The sequence below is a fragment of the Triticum aestivum genome, chromosome 4B (assembly GCF_018294505.1).
Source record: "Triticum aestivum cultivar Chinese Spring chromosome 4B, IWGSC CS RefSeq v2.1, whole genome shotgun sequence".
Classification (NCBI taxonomy): Eukaryota; Viridiplantae; Streptophyta; class Magnoliopsida; order Poales; family Poaceae; genus Triticum; species Triticum aestivum.
Genome location: NC_057804.1, coordinates 578,221,290 through 578,229,283, shown reverse-complemented (window position 1 = coordinate 578,229,283; position 7,994 = coordinate 578,221,290).

The window sequence follows — 7,994 nt, the reverse complement described above, 5'->3', positions numbered from 1 at the left end:
GCTGGCGCCCGACAAATAGCCCTGGAGACTCTTGGGCACGCACGCGTTCGCGACGCTGATTTTTACTACCAGCTTGTCAAGTGGGTTTCCCGCTTAGAAGCCGAAGCTTCGGTGGACCACGCCGGCATGGAAAGGGCCAACGCGTGCGAGCAACGCACCCTGTCGCACCTCTGGCAAGTCCGAGGCGAGGTGGAGGACGCCGGTGCCGGCGTTTAGTGTGTACCGCAGATGGCAGCCGACATCGTCTAGTTAGCTAAGGTAAGTTAGTACTTGTACGCTACTAGAGTATTAGTGGGAGTAGATAGTTAACTTGGCTATGATGGTTGTCAACGTGGAAGTTCAGTACTCTATATGTGGACCAGACCTACTACTTTGCTCTGAATGTTGAACTTTCTGTTTGAACGTATGGAATGGGCTGTTATTTTTTTAAATGGGTTGTATTTGTCCTCCATGGGTTTAGAGGCTGACTTGTGGGCCTACCAAGTTGACGCGTACACAATCAAGTGCGTCAAGGTCATGGTATTACGCAAGCAAGTGCCTCCTTATTTCAAGCCAATAAAAAATGGCTCCTGCTAATGAATTTCTGACATCTGGGTCCCATGCCATTGTCAACGTAGTCAATAAACGAGAGAATTGCACAACGAGCGGCTGACACCAGGGACCCAGCAGCTCACCCAGTTATTTTTGTTTTGGGTTAATTTGATAAATGCCACTACAAATTTGGTGTTTCTGAGAAATGCCACTGCAATTTCCAAACTTTGAAAAATGTCATTTCATGCCATTTCCAGTGGCATTTTTCAAAGCCTAGAGTGATGTTTTTTAAAGTTTGCAAATTGCAGTGGCGTTTTTCAAAGTTTGCAGAAATTGCAGTGGCATTTTTCAAAGTTTGGAAATTGCAGTGACATTTTTATGAATCGCCATAATTTGAGTGGCATTTATCTAATTTGTTTTCGAGATGGAAGCAGGGTGTCAACTGGGCTGTGCGGGGCACTCTGGCCTGTCTAGACAGCCTTTTCTTTTATGTTTACCACAGACCAGCCCAGTAGTTTTTTTTTCTTTCTGAAAATTGCTAGCCCAGTTTTTTTGTGATTTGTCAAGTAAGTCGCTTTGTCAAGCCTGTTGGGCTGCAAATCTTTCAAGACGAGGAGAGCATCATTCGGCTGGCCGAGAAAATGGCCTATCAATAATGAGAAATGGGTTGTACATTTTTAAAACACATCAAACCGGCAATTAGTTTTAAAAAAATCATTTCAAGATTTTAAATTGCATTGATTTTTATGCGTGGACAATTTATTGGATTTTATATTGATATATATTTTTTTATATCTGTTTGAATGTGACTCGAAATTTCGTGATAAAAATAGTTCGGACCGCACCGAAATATGCAAAATTTCGTATATTTTTTTAACGGTGCCCACAATATGGGTTGTAATGCTAACAAAAAGAATATGGGCTCCAAAAAACCTTAAGAATTAGCAAATGGGCTCTAAATTATTAGAAATAATGGCAGATGGGATGTATGTTGTTTTCTAGAGATTTGAGGCTTTCCTAAATAAAAGGTTGACGCACAAGCAGTGACTGTTGGATGTCCATCCAACGGCCGTCGTGCTTCTTCAATCTCTGCTCTTCCTGCTCCAGCCGCTCAAACAAGCGCCGGCAGGACTGCCTGCTCCCTCCTCCCCGCGGCCGGCTGTGCTGTCGCGCAGGCCTCACCGCCCCACCATACTCCCATCGCTGGCCTAGCCATCCCTCTACTCACCCACACCTGCTGTTATTCTCCGGCGACGGTAGATGAACCAGTAAATCCTCGTACAGTCGTACTCCCCTCCGTGTGGGAAACAACTGCTGAGTCTTCTCTGGCTCCGTGTCGTTCCCTTCCTAGGCCTCGCGTCATCCACTGCCCTGGTGCTCTCGAGGCGGCGTGGTCAATGTGGTCAACGACCGACATGCATCTGAAGTGGACTGTACATGGAGAGGCTGACAGCTGGGTCCATGACCGCACGCAAGCAAATGCCTCCTTATTACGCGCAAAGTAATGATTCCTCCACCTGACATCTGGGACCCACTGAAAGGGCCTCTGTATTTCGCGAAAAAAACATTACCGCCGCTGACAGCTCGGACCCACCAGCTATATCTTCACACGCAAGGAAGTGCCTCCTTATTACGCACAAAAAATGAATACTCCCCCTGCTAGCTGGGACCCAGTATAGTGGGCCTACTAAGTTGACGGGGACGGAGGGCTTCGTCAACTTAGTCAATATGCACGATTCTAGCTCCAGTGACCTTACGATGTCCATCCAACGGCCGTAGTGCTTCTTCAACCTTTGATCTTCTTGCTCCAGCCGCCCAAAGCAGCGCCGGTCGTGCCGCCTGCTCCTACCTATCGTGGTTGGTTGTGCTGCCGCGGAGGCCTCACCGCCCCCGTACTACGCCCACCGCTGGCCAGGCCATCCCTCCACTCACCCACATCCCCTGTTATTCTGCGGCGACGGCAGCCGAACCAGTGAACCCTCGTACTCCTCTCAGCGTGGGCATCCACTATCACGTCTTCCCTGGCTCCGTGTTGTCCCCTTCCTAGGCCTCGCCGTCGTCCACCGCTATGGTGCTCTCAGCGCGGCGTGGTCAATGTGGTCAACGATTGACTTTCATCAAAAGAGTACTGTACGTGGAGAGGCTCACAGTTGGGTCCACGGCAGCCGCAAGGAAATGCCTCCTTATTACGCGGAAAATAATTATTCCTCCACCTACCAGCAGGGACCCACCGGACGGGCCACCGTATTTCATGAAAAAAATGTTTCCCCCCTGACTACTGGGACCCACCGGACGGGCCACCATATTTCGAGAAAAAAATGTTCCCCCAGCCGTCAGCTCGGATCCCACCGGAAGTGCCGCCTTATTACACAAAAAAATGAATACTCCCCCTGCTAGCTAGGACCCACCTTGGTGGGAGGCTGACTTGTGGGCCTACTAAGTTGATGGGGACGGAGGGCTTTGTCAACTTAGTCAATATGAACGATTCTAGCTCCAGTGACCGTACGATGTCCATCCAACGGCCCTAGTGCTTCTTCAACCTCTGGTCTTCTTGCTCTAGCCGCCATAAGCAGCGTCGGCCGTGCCGCATGCTCCTGCCTCCCGTGGCCGGCTGTGCTGCCGCGGAGGCCTCACCGCCCCCTACTATTCCCACCGCTGGCCAGGCCCTACGGCGCGGCAGCCTCACACCGTAGCCAAACTAGTGAACCCTCGTACTCCTCTCCGCGCGGGCTTCCTCTGTTGCATCTTCCCCGGCTTCGCGTCGTCCCCTTCCTAGGCCTTGCCGTCGTCCACCGCCCTGGTGCTCTCGACGCGGCATGGTCAACATGGTCAAGGAACGACTTCCATTGGAAGAGTACTGTACGTGGAGAGGCTGACAGCTGGGTCCACGGCGGCCGCAAGGAAGTGCCTCCTTATTACGCGCAAAATAATTATTCCTCCACCTAACAGCAGGGACCCACTGGACGGGCCACCGTATTTCGTGAAAAAAACGTTTCCCCCTGAATGATGGGACCCACCACCTACATCTTCACACGCAAGGAAGTGCGTCCGGGCAAAAAATGATTCACCCCCCTGACTGCTGGGACCCACCATCTACATCTTCGCACGCAAGGAAGTGCCTGACAGTCGAGACCCACCTGTTCGAACTGTATGAAGAGTTGTCATTCTGGTCGCGAACGTGTAAGTACATACTGGTCGAGGCGCGCACGTGTCATAGTAGAGGCGCGCATGTAGCATGTACACGTACGTACAGCGGCCAGTGTGCAAGAAAGAAAATACGGCCACGTACATACATACGGGTGGGGTCGTGATGTCTACAACACAACCTTCTTCTTGTAGACGTTGTTGGGCCTCCAAGTGTAGAGGTTTGTAGGATAGTAGGAAATTTCCCTCAAGTGGATGACCTAAGCTTTATCAATCCGTGAGATCTGTAGGATGAAGATGGTCTCTCTCAAGCAACCCTGCAACCAAATAACAAAGAGTCTCTTGTGTCCCCAACACACCCAATACAATGGTAAATTGTATAGGTGCACTAGTTCGGCGAAGAGATGGTGATACAAGTGCAATATGGATGGTAGATATAGGTTTACCTAATCTGAAATTATAAAAACAGCAAGGTAACTAATGATAAAAGTGAGCACAAACGGTATTGCAATGCTAGGAAACAAGGCCTAAGGTTCATACTTTCACTAGTGCAAGTTCTCTCAACAATAATAACATAATTGGCTCATATAACTATCCCTCAACTTGCAACAAAGAGTCACTCCAAAGTCACTAATAGCATAGAACAAACGAAGAGATTATTGTAGGGTACGAAACCACCTCGAAGTTATCCTTCTGATCGATCTATTCAACAGTCCGTAGTAAAATAACATGAAGCTATTCTTTCCGTTCGATCTATCAAAGAGTTCGCACTAGAATAACACCTTAAGACACAAATCAACCAAAACCCTAATGTCACCTAGATACTCCAATGTCACCTCAAGTATCTGTGGGCATGATTATACGATACGCATCACACAATCTCAGATTCATCTATTCAACCAACACAAAGTACTTCAAAGAGTGCCCCAAAGTTTCTACCAGAGAGTTAAGACGAAAACGTGTGCCAACCCCTATGCATAAGTTCACAAGGTCACTGAACCCGCAAGTTGATCACCAAACCATACATCAAGTGAATCACATGATATCCCATTGTCACCATAGATAAGCACATGCAAGACATACATCAAGTGTTCTCAAATCCTTAAAGACAATCCGATAAGATAACTTCAAAGCGAAAACTCAATCCATTACAAGAGATAGAGGGGGAGAAACATCATAAGATCCAACTATAGTAGCAAAGCTCGCGGTACATCAAGATCATGCCACATCAAGAACACGAGAGAGAGAGAGAGACAGAGAGATCAAACACATAGCTACTGGTACATACCCTCAGCCCCGAGGGTGAACTACTCCCTCCTCGTCAAGGAGAGCGCCGGGATGATGAGATTGGCCACTGGTGATGGATTTCCCCTCCGGCAGGGTGCCGGAACGGGCTCCCGAGAGGTTTTTGGTGGCTACAGAGGCTTGCGGCGGCGGAACTCCCGATCTAGGTTATTTTCTGGATGTTTTAGTATTTATAGGAATTTTGACGTAGGTCTCACATCAGGGGGGGTCTCCGGGCTGTCCACGAGGCAGGGGGCATGCCCTACGGGGGTGGGCGCGCCCCCCACCCTCATGGGCAGCCCGGGACTCTTCTGGCCCAACTCTTGTACTCCATGGGCTTCTTTTGGTCCATAATAAATCGTCAAAATTTGGCACGTCAATTGGACTACGTTTGGTATTCCTTTTCTGTAGAACTCAAAAACAAGGAAAAAACAGAAAGTGGCACTGGGCTCTAGGTTAATAGGTCCGTCCCAAAAATCATATAAAATAGCATATAAATGCATATAAAACATCCTAGATGGATAATTTAATAGCATGAATACTTCATAAATTATAGATACATTGGAGACGTATCAACATCCCCAAGCTTAATTCCTGCTCGTCCTTGAGTAGGTAAATGATAAAAGAAATAATTTATGAAGTGTGAATGCTAGCAGGTGCACAAGTGTATCAATGATAATTTCAATCACCTTTTCTAGCATCATTATATATCATAACAGTAGCTCATCTCATAGAACTTCTCATGATCAAGTAACAAGCTATTCACACGTTGAAGTATAGATCATAAACTTTCTTTAAAACAAACAAACTTCATTCTGAGTCATCAAACAATTGCAATTCATCTTATTTTCAGGAAGGGTCTATGTCAGAGCTTTGATTTAGCAAACTCCTCATACTCAACTATCATATAATCTTCCATAATTGCTACCACTCAATGTATATTTTTAGAACAAACAGCATCCATCGAACACAAAGAAGGATAGGGGCTTAATGTTTCGCCTCCCAACTTACTTATCATATAGATAATTGTCAACAATAATAATTCATGATCAAATATATATGAATGGTCGTATATTCTTAGATCTTTCCCCATCACATGATGCTTGCCAACTAAAGAGTAGGTTGGAATGAGAAGGAATACTACTGACTCTTGCATAAAAGTAAAAGATAGGCCTTCGCAGAGGCAAGCAGGGATTTGCAGAGGTGCCAGAGCTCGAAGCTTAAAAACAGAGATGAAAATAATTTTGAGAGGTAAGCTTTCATTGTCAACATAATGACCAAGAGTTCCCAATATCTTCCATGCTACAAACATTATAGGCGGTTCCCAAACAGAATGGTAAAGTTTATACTCCCCCACCACCAACAAGCATCAATCCATGGCTTACCCGAAACAACAGGTGCTCCAACTAACAACAATCCTGGGGGAGTTTTGTTTCCAATTATTTGTGATTTGTTCTTGATCTTTTGATCATAGGACTGGGCATCCCAGTAACCAGCCATTTTCTAGTGAATGATGAGCGGAGTCCACTCATCGTGAGAATAACCCACCTAGCATGGAAGATACTGACAGCCCCTAGTCGCTACATGAGCGATTCGGGCATACAAAAAATATTATTATTTGAAGGTTTAGAGTTTGGCACATGCAAATTTACTTGGAACGGCAGGTAAATACCGCATATAGGCAGATATGATGGACACTCATGGAAGAAACTTGGTTCAAGGAATTTGGATGCACAAGCAGTATTCCGACTTAGTACACATATTTTGGCTAGAAAAGGATTCTAAATAGCAAGCACCACATGTTGGAGGATCTATAACAATATAACTTCTATACAAATATACCCAAGCATAACTCATTATGTTGTCTTCCTTGTCCAATTTCAACTAATTTGCTTAGGTTTGAAAATAATTAATGGGGCTCACAATCATACAAGATGTCTAAGATAGTATATTTATATGTGAAATCTCTCTTCCTTCAATATTCTTTCATGAATTGTTCAAGTGACCAATACAATGTTTGCTAACTTAAAATAAATTTACCACCTCTACTTCTTATATGTGAAGTCATTATTCCCCACGAGATAAGCATATGAAACGTACATAATTCCAGATTTATGATATTCAAATCATTCAACCATTTACTCATAGGATATAAGTGAAGCACACGAGTAAATGACAAACTACTCCAAAGAGATATAAGTGAAGATCAATGAGTAGTTAAATAATTATTTAGCTATGTGAGGACTCTCTCTCATTTAAGTATTTCAGATCATAAGTACTTTATTCAAATAGCAAGCAAAACAAAATAAAATGCATTGCAAGGATATCACAACTCATGTGAAGAAGCAAAAACTTAGGTTCAACCGATACTAACCGATAATTGTTGAAGAAGAAAGGTGGGATGCCTACCGGGGCATCCCCAAGCTTGGATGCTTGAGACTTCTTGAAATATTATCTTGGGGTGCCTTGGGCATCCCCAAGATTGAGCTTTTGTGTCTCCTTAATTCCTTTTATATCTCGGTTTCCTAAATCTCGAAAGCTTCATCCACACCAAACTAAACAAGAACTCGTGAGATAAGTTAGTATAAACCAATGCAAAAACCTTATCATTTTCTACTGTAACAAATCACTAAAATTATTAGTCAACATTGCATTATGAATGTCTCTGCATATTTTATACTTCTATCCTCAAATAGAATCATTAAACAAGCAAACATATGCAAACAATGCAAACATAACAGCAATCTGCCAAAACAGTATAGTCTGTAAAGAATGCAAGATTCATCATACTTTCATAACTCCAAAAATTATGAAAAATATACTACATTGTATAAGATTTATCAGAGATGAATATGCAAAAAGTTTCAATATTATATCATTATCTGACTTTTCTAGGGAATTTTTGCAACAGCGGTAAACTTTCTATTTTGAAACAGCAACATGTATACTTGCAACATAAGCATGGTAAAGGCTATCCTTGACATTTTTTATTGAAAATAGAGGTGCAAAACATTATTATAAATAACAGTAAGCAA